We start from the raw sequence: 12,670 nt of genomic DNA on the forward strand, positions 1-12,670 counted from the left end.
GATCAATCCGAAAAACATTTGCTCTTCTTCCTAGCACTTTCGGTTCTTGAGATATTCACGTGGCCCGTGAGCATAGATTGGAAACCACTGATTTTTCAACATATCTGTATCAGAGATACTGAGCCTTGAGATGATCAATCCGAAAAACATTTGCTCTTCTTCCTAGCACTTTCGGTTCTTGAGATATTCACGTGGCCCGTGACCATAGGTTGCAAACCACTGATTGTTGCAATACAACTACATTGTGGTAAGTACATACTCCCTGAAGTGCAGAATTCGGAAAACCTTTTCACCTTATCTTCACATCTCTGATTCTTGAGAAATTCGCTTGGCCCATGACCGTAGTTTGGGAACCACTGAACTTAGCAAAAATGCTAAACTATTAATTGTAATTGAATAACTTATAACCTTTTATTAGGTTAGGAACTTTGTGACTTCGATCTTCACAAACTAATTATAAAACTGAAAAAAAAAACACTCCCCCGATTTACGCACTAATTCCCAAATAGCGCTCCCCCGATTTACGCACTAATTCCCAAATAGCGCTCCCCCCAAGTTACGCTCCCCCAATTTACGCTCCCCCCGTTTTGAGCGTAAATTGGGGTTTTAGTGTATACTTAATTTTATCATGACATTTTATGCAATAATTTGAACATTTCTAACAATAATTCTGTGCCATATTTTCAAAACTGCTAATCTAGCTTACGTTTGTGTGTTTAAAGAAATCATTTTTCTTAAATAAATTTGTTTATCGTCGCTTCTTCTTATCGGGACATTTGTTTATAATATTTCTCTGAATTTCACAAATAAATAAACTTTTAAGGTCAATTATCTTCCTAACACGTCATAAACTAAATGCCTTAGAGTATATCCTCGAAATATACTCACGAAATTGCAAAAAAAACTATTGAAAACCAATTTTTCATTTACCTCGGCTTAACGAATGTCTAGGCAAAAAATGACATTTGAAGGGTTTTTACCCTCGTTTTTGTTTCAGTGTATATGTAAGTGTGATGTATCACATTTTTATAAAACAGTAAGTATATCTAGTACTCAATACGATAAAAAAGTTTTATCATAAAATCTTTTGTATGGGTTTCCTGACACTTTTTTTGGTCTCGGCTAAACGAATGTCTATCACTGTATATGTACATAGATTCCTCTTAGTGTTCCTTCAAAATGTAACGCTATCCATACAGTTATTTGAAAATGTCTTCAGATGTAGATCTTTAAAAATTGACATGGAACTTCTTCATGAGTTTTTCGAGTTTTTTTTTCTTGAAACTGGTTCACGAGTTTCTTCAGAAACACCTTCCATATATCCTCCTGGAATTCTTTGTTCAAATAGTTTTGAATAAATTCTTCCAGAAATATTTCGAGATTTTCTCCAGGAGTTTTTCTTTGGGATTCCTCCAAAAAATGTTTCAGAAATTGTTCAAGAAAATCTTCTAAAAAATTCTCCAGGAATTCCTTCGAATGTTTTTTTTTTTTTCAAAAGATTCAATACCAGAATACATACTGGAAAAACTTGTTATTAGAAGGCACGAAATGTTGCTAATTGACAAATTGAGAGATGAAATTTGTGAAAAAAAAATCGCGTTCTGGTGGGATTCTAACTCACGACTCCGTATTCGCTAGACCGGCGCTTTAACCATCTAAGCCACAGAACAGGTAATGGTTCTGCGGAATAGAAAGCCAAACTGAGTCCGAAGCCGCACCGTGAACACTCCTATTTCACAAACTCATCTCTCTTTTCGGCTTAGATGCCAATCCACAACATACTCCTGTTTCCTATTCCGCAGAACCATTACCTGTTCTGTGGTTTAGTTGGTTAAAGCGCCGGTCTAGCGAATACGGAGTCGTGGGTTCGAATCGCACCAGAACGCGATTTTTTTTCACAAATTTCATCTCTCAATATGTCAATTAGCAACATTTCGTGCCTTCTAATAACAAGTTTTTGCAGTATGTTTCAGACATACCAGCAAATCTGGTAATATGCCAGTAAAATGGGCAATATGTATCATTGTACCAGAATACATTTTTACACAAAGATTCAGAGATTCTTTCAGAAATGCTTCTCGTGTTTTCCTTTGAAAATTGTTACAGAAACTTTTCCAGAAATTATTGCTTGAATTTTCCGTTGGTTCCCTTATGTATTTCTCCATTTATTCAGAGATTTTCTCGGGCATTTATATGGAAATTCCTCTAGAAAATTTTTCAAGATTTTTTCTGGAAGTTTCTCCAGGCTTTGTTTTTGGTTTATTCAGATCTTTCTTCAGGAATTCATTCAAGTTTTTTTTTCCAAAGATAATCCCGACAATTTTTGCAGAAATAACTCCAGAAGCTAATGTTTAATATTTTACAAGGATTTTTTTTGTGAATACCTGCAGAGAGATCTCCAGTTCCTCCAGACATTTCAAAGATCCCTTCGACTGTCCATTTTATAATTTCTTCTGTGGTTCTCAAAAGAATTCTACTCTTTTTTGTTTCGTCATTATTGTTTTGTCCCTTCAGAAATTGTTTAAGTTTATTTTTTAGAATTCCTTCTGATGTATCTTCAGAAGTTCTGCCAAGGATTCATTCAGAGATTAATCAGAAATTTATTAAAGGACTTCTTCAAAAATTTCACCAGTATTTTTGTCTACGATTTGTTCAGAAATTTTTTAAAAGATTGCTTCAGAAATTTTTCAACTGATTTTTTCTGGTATCCCTTTATAAATTTCTTAAGCTTCAAGGATGTTTTCGATCACCTGGCAATCATTTGACTCATTTATCTATAACTCAGTTCAGAAGCATAATATTGAAATGAGATGTTCGGCAAACTTGTAGATAAGTGTTTTATCACCAAGGACGTCATATCCTAAATCTCATATACACTACCCGTCATAAGTGCGGACTCACAAAAAGTATTGCAACAATATTGCATCATATTGACTCACCTCAGTATCTCCAAAACCTTAGGACTTACAAAGATGCTGTCTTCAGCAAAGTTATTCAGAAGCCCAAAAGCAACAATTTTCCTGAAGGCGGCATTTTTATAGGTGTTCTGGTTTTTGAGATATCGAGGTGAGTCAGGGTGATGCAATATTGTTGCAATACTTTTTGTGAGTCTGTACTTATGACGGGTAGTGTATGCGGCGTGAGAGCGCTAGTACCACCTACTCATACTAAACGATCGAAAAATCCGATCGTTTAGTATGAGTAGGTGGTACTAACACTTTTACGCCGTTAATATATGAGTTAGAATATGGCGTCCTTGGTGATAATTATAGGAAAAACAATAATCCACAAGTTTGTCGAACATCACATTTTAATATTAGGCTTCTGAACTGAGTTATAGACAAATGAGTCAAATGATTGCCAGATGATCGAAAACACCCTTGTTAAGCTTTTCCTTAGAATTACTTGCAGAGCTTCTCCAGTTCATTCAGGAATTGCTCCAGAAATGTCTTCAAGAATTTCTTCTTCTTCTTCTTCTTCTTCTTCTTCTTCTTCTGCGTAATGATTCGACGTTCGCAATGTAACTTGGCCTGCCTCTCTTTTTCTTAGTGTTCTTAGGGCATTTCCACAGTTTTTAATTGAAGTTTTCTTTGCCTGCCATTGCATGAATTTGTACATTGTGTGGCAAGTACAATGATACACTATGTCCAGGCAGTTGAGAAATTTTTCCCGACCGGAACGAGAATCGAACTCGCCGTCTCCGGATTGGCGATCCATAGCCTTAACCACTAGGCTATCTGGAGATCCCTTCAAGAATTTCTATCCAGTAATTCCACCAGAATTGTAACTAGGAGTTTCTAAAAAGATCTCTGGAAGTTTTTAAAGGGTTTCTTGAGACATTTCTCTAGAGATTTCTTTGAAATTTCTTGATTCTTTGGAGAATTATTGAGTAATGTTTGTGCAATTTCTGGACTACCTTCTGAGAAATCTCTAGAGAAAAATCTGAACAAATTCTGCAAGGACCTCTAAAGACTTCTCAGGAGCTATTTCTAATTTAACCGCAGGGATAATTTCTAAAAATATCTTTGTTGGAATTCCTGTACGAACCACTAAAGAAAATTCTTAAGAAATCTTTAGAAAAATCCTGGGAAGACTTTCCGAAGAAATCCTTGTAGAATTGGTATTGTAATTTTCAGAAAAATATCTGAAAAACTCCACGGAAGGAATTTGAAGAATTCCTTGATGAAATTGCTGAAAAAATCTCTAAAATCCTGAAAAAGTCTCTGGAGATGAAAATGTTTCCTCAAAGGAACTTTTGAAGCTATCCCAGCAGGAATTTTTGAAAGAAACCCTAAAGGAATTTCTGAAAATATCTTCAGTGGAATCCCTATAAAAATCTTAAGAGGTTCTATTGAATGAATCACTGGTTATATATTTTAAGAAATTCGTGAAGGAATCACAGAAGTAATTTCTTAAGAACTTCTCAAGAACTGACGAATTCGTAAAAAAAACCTGGAAAAATCCATTTATAAAATTCTTGGAGGGTTTTGGAAATTTCTGTGGACGAATTTATGCAAAAAACAATCCTATATGAGTACCCGGAAGAACGCATAGATAAGCGTCTTCAATGATCCGCAGAGAAAAAAAATTGAGGTATTTCTAAAGGAACTAGCTTACAAATACCTAGTAAATATGCTTGAATGATCTTCTTGAAGAATCCATGGAGTTATATTTAGAGAAAATGCCGAAAAAATTTCTGGTAAAAGGGGGAGTGTTTGCATGAAAGCCAGAGGAAATCTCTTGATGAATTCCTGCAATATTTGCGGGATGAATCTCTGAAGAAACTCGTATTCGTCAGACTGTTTTCAATGGGATCCTCAGAGCAATTCCTGAAAAAATCTCTGGTAGACTTCCAGCAGAAATGTCTGAACGAATTTCTGAAGGGAACTCTGGACAATTTCCAGAAGCAACCTCTGGTAGAATTTGAGAAAAAATCTTTGAAACGGAATCCCCGCAGAAAATTTTGATAAAATCTGTGGAGGACTTTACGATGATTTTTTTTAATGAATCTTTCGGAGAATTTCTTAAAAACTTCCAAGTGGAACTTCATAAGGAACACATCGAAATCTATTTGAAAGTATTTTGGGAGAAATTTGTGGATGAATTCATGGGGGAGTATCTGAAAGAAGCTTTGGAGAAATTTTAAAAAAAATCTCAGCAAGAAATTCTAAATTAATCTTCATATAGAATTTCTGAAAGAGTTTGTGGGTGATTTTCTGAAAAAAAAAACTAGGAAGGATTTTTTTTAAGAAAACCATTGGAAGCTTTTCTAGAGGAATTTTTGGAGAAGTTTTCTGGAGAATCCTCTAACGAAAAATTCCAAAGAAATTCTAAAGGAAAATCTAACGCATTGCATGGAAGATGTTCTGATAAACTTGCAAAAAGGAAAACAACATAATGTGAAAGGCTTTCTGAAAAAAAAAATCCTGGAGGATTTTCTAATGCAATACCTGCAGCAATATCGGCAGGAACAAAGTTCTTAAATTAATAACAGGGGTAAGCTCGTGAAAACTTTGGTTAAATTTTCAAAGAAGAATTTTCGAGAGGATCCAATAGAAGTTTTTTTTTAAGGATTCCGAGGAATTTCTGAAGGCATTCCTGGCAGAATTTCAAAAAAAAACCTTGGAAATTTGTGGAGGATTTTGGAATGAACTTCCAAAGATATCCGAGCATAGGTTTTAAACGAATTCCTCGACAATTTTCTGAAGGCATCTACAACCACGCGCCTCCATATGTTTCTCAATTTTCTTGGAAACACTTGGCTGATAACAAAATCAACGGAAAACCTTAATTGCAAAAATCAACTCATTTCTATTTCAGGATCACCAGAGTAATTAGTATTAGCTATGTTTCGCCGTTGCGACACATGCAGCAGTGATCTGAAAATCGTATCAAAGCCTCCCTGTTGTACGGTACTGATACTACTTCGATGTTCAATTCCATAACGAACAAATGAACTATATAAGTTTGTACGCCCAATAACCAGTCAGCAAAACTGATACCTTCTACCTCACCAGCACCGTCGTCACCACGTTGAATACCGGGATGAGCCGGTGAAAAATAAATGACAGTCATTGGAAATAATGTCAGCGACGGTCGTCGCGATGAGATAGTAGCCGCCGCCGGCAGGGAAAAATATGGCGCCCAACAAGAAAACGACCCATCTCTTCGACATAAAAAAATAGAACCGGAATGAAAAGCACAGTATCGTATCTGCCGATGCGCGATGACTTATCGATTGCCGATAGCTGCCGCCTTAATGTCATAAATCTGATTGGGCGAAATGCGATACAGCTGGACGCCGCTGGCCGCAGTCACCATCATACCATCGCACCGCCACGCCATTTGGCAGTGCCTAATCAGATGATGGGCAAACAGAAAAGCGAAATGGGCTATCACTGAGCCGTCGAGAGTGGCGAGAGCCCTCGCCTCGCAAGCAAATGAAATTGCGAAAACCGGTTAGGAGTGCCTTCATCATCTCAGCCGAGCGATGTGAGATGTAGGGTATGAGCACCATTTTGCATCCAATGTTCCTATGTTCATCTTATTGTAAATGCGAGCATCATGCTTAGAAAGGGTACCGCTCCCCTAGTTAAGTTTCACAAAGGGCACAGGAATCGTTCGGATTGTGCTATCGAACGCGATGCCCTCCCCCCTGGACGAGAGGAAGTTTTGTGAGAAAGAGTGTATACATTACATTATCGTAATTGAATTAGTCAATAATGAAGCAATCGGGTGAAGAATTTCGTGCTTGGTAGTTTGATTTCCACCGATTGGTTGATGAAGAGAAGTGTTTCTCAATTCCGAGAACTGTGAAGCGAAATTAAATTAAGGATATTTCCATTGACTTCATTGATGACAGTGCAGTGATGATCTTAAAGCTATTACTAGAGCTGTTGTATGTAGATAGCTCGTGATACATGCTGGCATTTCCAACAATCGGAGATGAACCAGCCCCTGGCTGAAAATCTCGATAATAAAGATAATAATAATAATTTCCAACAATTATCTAATCTAGCTTTCACCTCAAATCGCAGCCTTTAACTTTCAGGAGCTTCACTTGGCATACCAGCAAAAAATCCACCTGGTATTCTTCAGCAGATCCACTTTCATAATCTCCCCCAGGAGTTCCACCTGAAATTCCTTCATAAATTCCACCTGGGATATCTACAAAAAATCCACGTGAGATTTCTTCAATAATGCCATCTGGGATTAACCTTGCAGTTCCACCTTGAATTCCTTCATGAATTCCATTTGCGAAGTTACGGCTCCGATTCCCCCAGGAATTCCTCTAGAAGTTTTACCCGCAGTTCCATCTGAGATTTATCCAGGAGTTCTACCTGGAATTTCTCCAGCAGTTCCGTAAGGGATTTTCCAAAAGTTCCATATAGTCGTAATAATCAATGTGCGGGTATTCAGCAAGAACATGTTGAGGGTGACAGGTTCGATTCCTGATCGGTCCAGGAGCTTGTAGTAAAGAAAATTTTCATGATTTCCTTGGGCATAGAGTGACTGTCATACGATATACACATACAAAATAATCATTGACTGAGGCAGTTCTTAGTTGATAACTGTGGAAGTGCTCAGCTGAGAAGTCCCAGTCCCGTTGTCCCGGTCAGGACGTGTTATCTAGAAATGTAGAGAAGGAACTGGGATTCCTCCACGAGTTAAACCCATGTTTTTTTTCAAGAGTTCTACCTGAGATTTCTCCAGCAGTTCTATCAGTGATTTTTCCAGAAGCTCCTTCAATTCCTATAGGAGTTCCAGCTGTCATTACTTCAGGATTTCCATCTAGGATGCCTGTAGGAATTACACCTGGTATTCCCAAACTGTGGGTCGCGACCCCCCAGGGGGATCGCCGACCTTCACCCAGGTGGTCACGAGGGACAGTAGAATATTTTATTGTATCAGACAACAAATGACGGAATTTTTCTAGTGGGTTGCGAAAACTACATCTGGGGTCGCGCACTTGAAAGTTTGGGTACCTATGTGTAACGATGGTTTTGTTCCCTTTTTAAAAGAAATTGTCTTTTATATTTTAATGCCCTTAAAATATGTTACAAAAAAGATAAAACTTTTCTTACCGTGTTTACGCATATGTCTGCAAGTTTTTAAAAGCTTTCATTAAGCTATGCGCCACCTATGAACAATCCGAGGTACCTGTGATTCAAAAAGGCATGAAGAAAATTATAACATTTAAAACTTGTGCAGGTCTACATTTAGGCGCATCAGCTTGCTGCTCGAATTCCTATGAAAATGGCAAATTCCGTCCAGAAATTGCGCAGTAGAGAAAAATTTGAACTGATTAAAGAGCTAAATTCTCAATAATCCATTTTCCAATCCGCGTATACTTTGTAAGCTCTCAGTACATGATCGTATGGGAAATTGCGTCGTAAGTTGAAATAACTAATCAACCCAAACGCGATCGACCATCATTTCTGGTGGAGTTCTCAAACAGTCAAGATCAAAATCAAAAAGTGGTGAATTTATCATAATCGATATTTGCTATCGATAAATAATTCTAGCAGTTTAAAACTAAACTCGAAGTAAGACGCGTATTGATTTAAAATTTAAAAGTGGATTAATTTGAAATTCCGTTATAGTTCTTTTTTTGAGTTATATTAGCTTTTTCTAGTGAGAAGGATCTTAGTCTCAGTGCCTGTCTGCGAGACTAAAATAAGGTAAGCTAATACGATCTAAATGTGAAGAACAGTGATTAAGTACCACGTTGTTTAGGCCAAGCCCAACCAACGAGGGCGGTTAGTGTGGGCCGCGTCGGACTAGTGTTGGCCAGTTCCTGTCCGCATCGGCCATCGTGAGTCATTTTGGATCAGTTTCGCGCCGGTTAATAGCCGGTCTGAAGTTCATCTGTGAAGACCGAGGACGTTGAGAGACCCAACCCACCGGTCGACCACGTGGGTACCCGCGAAACTGGACTCAGGCCTCCAGGACGCCCTTCGAGCCACCGCCAAACTACGTTTGGACATTTTTCGAACTGCTCGATCAGAAGTCGAGTCCCACAAGCAAGGTGCTTGAGTGTACACTTCCGGTAAGTCGCCGAATCGGAATCCCGTCTAGACAACCCTGTGCGATCAGAGCCTCGTCAACTGGCTCGGTACTCCATCGTTTCCGGGGACATCTCTACCCCGACGATTTCGCACATCCGGGACTGATTCGACCTTCGGAATCCGCCTCGCACCTCAGAATCGGTACTCGACGTGGGATTAGCTGTGGTGAGTAGACTGCCAGCTCGTAGCTACGTTGGACTTCGAGGGACCTAGCCCCGCCGAACAAGGTCAGACCTTTTTTTTATTGTGCACGAAGAAAATGTCCTTAGGGGGAGCTTACCTAAAATAGAATAATTAAATTAGATCCTTTGGTGACGTCACAAACACAGAAATGCGCAACCCTCAATAAAGTAATTTGTTTTGATCATTAGTTGAAACTTGTAAAACTCAAAACAAGACTGCTTTCCTAGTTTTCAATAAAATTTCGTAAATTGATTATCATTTCCTACTTCTAGTTTAGTTGAACTGTTTCTTTTTTCCCGCGCGCTAAGTTTTGTGACCCATATTGAGTTGATTTTTAGTTTAGCCGAGACACACTCCTTGATCGATCGTGTGATTGAGGCGTATTGAGTTAGTGTGGTTTGAAATTGGATTGATTTAGCTTCGGTTGGTTCGTTCAAATTGTAGTTTTAGCATTCTGGAAATACTATAACCTGCCCTGAGGCAAGTAATCTCATGCCGGGATTGGATCTCAGCCTACGGCCCTTGTAATTTAGAAGGTGGCGCTTAAGCCGCAGACTGTTGTAACAGACTAAAACGTTACATATGTCTTAAGGAGTTCTACCTGGAACTCCTTCAAGAACTCCACCAGAAGCTCCACGTTGAATTTCATCAGGAAATCCTCATGAGTTTTCTGCAGTAGTTGCATCTTGAACTCAACAGAAAATTTACTTGAGATTTCAGGAACACTGCAAGAAATTCCGGATAAAGAGCAAACGGAATTGAAATGCAGGAATATCTTGTAGCGAACATTATAGTTAGGCTCAACACAATAAAGAGCTTCCGAACGATCATTCGTTATAGCCAGTCTGGGTTTGAACCGTCTGATGATCGATCGCCTTTAGTTTGCACTCTTTTGGTTGTGTGCTTTAAATACTTGGTTTTCTTGTGTAATCCGAAAACCTGAATATTACCATGTTACAACCTTAACTTTCCGTAACTCGCGCGGTTGACTACCTGCGTCAGCACCACGCTAATGCTGAGTACAAAAAGCGAGATTTTATCAACGTGTTGTACAAAATACAGCAGTGCGATCGCTCGACGGTTAAGAAACTTCATGGAACGGCTTGGCTTGATTTTTTTAGAGTAGTTTACTTTTAGTAATTCCAGAAGAAACTCAAAGAGAAATTTGAAGGATTTACTGGAGGACTTCAGAGTTGTTTTATTCGAAAATTGTTGAAGAAATATCATCAGGAATTTCCGGGGAAATATGCATAATGTTTTGGAGAGACATACAAAGTTGATAAAAAAAACCTTAGTGGAGATTCTGCAGGACATTCTTTTGTGCTAGATAAAATCCTGCAGAATTCTTCTCAGAATATCTATGAAAACACTGCCTACATTTTTTTAAGAATGTCATCTAAGTATTTGTCTCTGAATATCTTACAAAGTTCTACTCATAGTTCGACAATACCAGGAGAGTCTTTAGGAATTCCTGTCAGATAACCTTCGGTTATGCTTTCCGCGCATTTCCGAAAATTCCGCCGAGTCCAGAATTTATGCACAGGAAACCTCCGCAAATTCTTCCAAACCCCTAACCGATAATTCTTCCTACCTAATACCGCCACAAATGCTCCTAGAATTGCTCTGTGAATTTAGAGTACTGTCAAACTTTTTTTCGGAGGCCTTCCAGAAAATTCTACCAGAATGTATCCGGAAATTCCTTTCGGAGAACCTCTTTCCTTAGCATCTTCAGGAATTTCGCCTGAAGTATCAGAGTTCCTACCGAGTTACCTTTAGGAATTCCACACAATCCACACAAAGTTGCTAGGGAAACTCCTTTGTGAATTGTTCTCAGCGCAACTCGTGGAGAAGTTCCCAGGGGAAGCTCTGGCAGAATTTACGGAAAAATCAAAGAACAAGCTGCTGGCGGAATTCCCATAACAACTCCTATAAGAATGCCCAATGAAACTTCTGAGCATGAGCATGAGCATGGATGACCGTACTATTCGTAGTTGCTACTCCGTGATTGACCAGAACAATCGAAGTTGCACAAGGAACCAACAGACGGAGCTTGGGAATAGCTTACCGTCCTCAATGTGCATCTTCGAGAATTCCAAACTTTATTAGGTCAATAACGGCGCCGGCCACGTCCTTACGGTCATCGAGGAAGGAAAGGAATGTTATTATGACGTGCGTTGCTTACTAAAGACCGAGATCACCTCTGCGTCTCCACGTCTGTCATGGGAAGGACTTTTTGTTAGTGGGGAGGGGAAAGGGCGCATGATATGAGTTCACTTTGGTAAGTGGAGTGATTCATGCAACCCTATTAATATCAAACCACTTATTTTCATTTGGACTAAAACAAAACACATGCCGACATCGAAGATGACGAACCATTCAGATAGTTTTCGAAGTGCGAAAATTAACGAAAGAGAAAATAAAGTGATTTGAACCAACGTGGCTTTGGAACTTGGGCCGACACTTGACGTGACGAACATTTCAATGTCTGTTGACTAAAATCGCAAAAATGTTGTTTGTTGCATTTATCGTATCATAAATCGCCCCGTACGAAGATGAGCAGTCAAATAGACGACGACGACGACGAGAATGCCCAATGAAACTTCTGGCAAAATTCTCGAAGGAAATTCCCCGGGAAATTGTGAAGGAATCCCTGCATAAACTGTTGAACAAATCCTTGAAAAAAATTGTCAATGGAAGTACTGGTGGAATTCCCGAATCAAAATTAAAAAAACAAACTGCTGCAAAAATTCTGAGAGTTATGCGGGTTGAAATTAAGGGGAACTTTAGAAAAAAATCCTGGAAGAACTTCTCGAAGAAACTTTTGAAAAGATTTTTTATGGAAAAATGACTAGAAAAATCCATGTAAAAATTCTTGAAGGAACTACTGAAAAAATAAAGATGGAATTCCTGAAATCACTTTTTCAACATTTCAACAAGTGACGCATGTATGATGTTTTACGACTGAACATTTGATGAAAATCAAATGCATTTCAATGTGTTGAATGACGAAATTTATCTACATTGCCGACGTTTCGACCTGGAGATTTAGCCTTTTCTAAGAGTCGTAGTGACTACCGTCTATCGTTTTAGGATTTTTTTTCATCTGGAATATTCTTCTAGGTAGCTTTCAATTTCACTGTGCACTGATAACGACTGCTTTGGAAACATCAAATAGCAGAGCAACAGAGCATTCCATATGAAAAATAAAAAAAAAAACGATGAAATATAGGCACTACGGCCTTTGAAAAAGGACAAATCCCCAGACCGAAACGTCAGGAATGCAGATAAACATCGCTATCGTTCTTGATTTTAAGACCGAGAGAGGCATTTGCCTTTTAATTTAAGGAGAGACTGTTGTCAGAGCTCTTTGTGAAAATACTGGTTAAAATTGAAAGTAATTGATGGATAAAACTCTTAGA

General features: G+C 38.5%; 1 protein-coding gene and 1 long non-coding RNA gene across 5 annotated transcripts in view; both read left to right on the top strand.

The window, feature by feature from the left end:
- LOC109414942 (peripheral plasma membrane protein CASK) overlaps positions 1-12,670 on the top strand; it is a 676,441-nt gene that overhangs the window by 265,749 nt on the left and 398,022 nt on the right. The gene's annotated exons all lie outside the window — the stretch shown is intronic.
- LOC134287551 (uncharacterized) lies at positions 7,095-10,107 on the top strand. Its single transcript, XR_009997374.1, has 3 exons — positions 7,095-8,546; positions 8,604-8,681; positions 8,737-10,107. It is a non-coding gene; the product is annotated as an uncharacterized LOC134287551 (long non-coding RNA).

Source organism: Aedes albopictus, chromosome 1 (genome assembly GCF_035046485.1).
Source record: "Aedes albopictus strain Foshan chromosome 1, AalbF5, whole genome shotgun sequence".
NCBI lineage: Eukaryota > Metazoa > Arthropoda > Insecta > Diptera > Culicidae > Aedes > Aedes albopictus.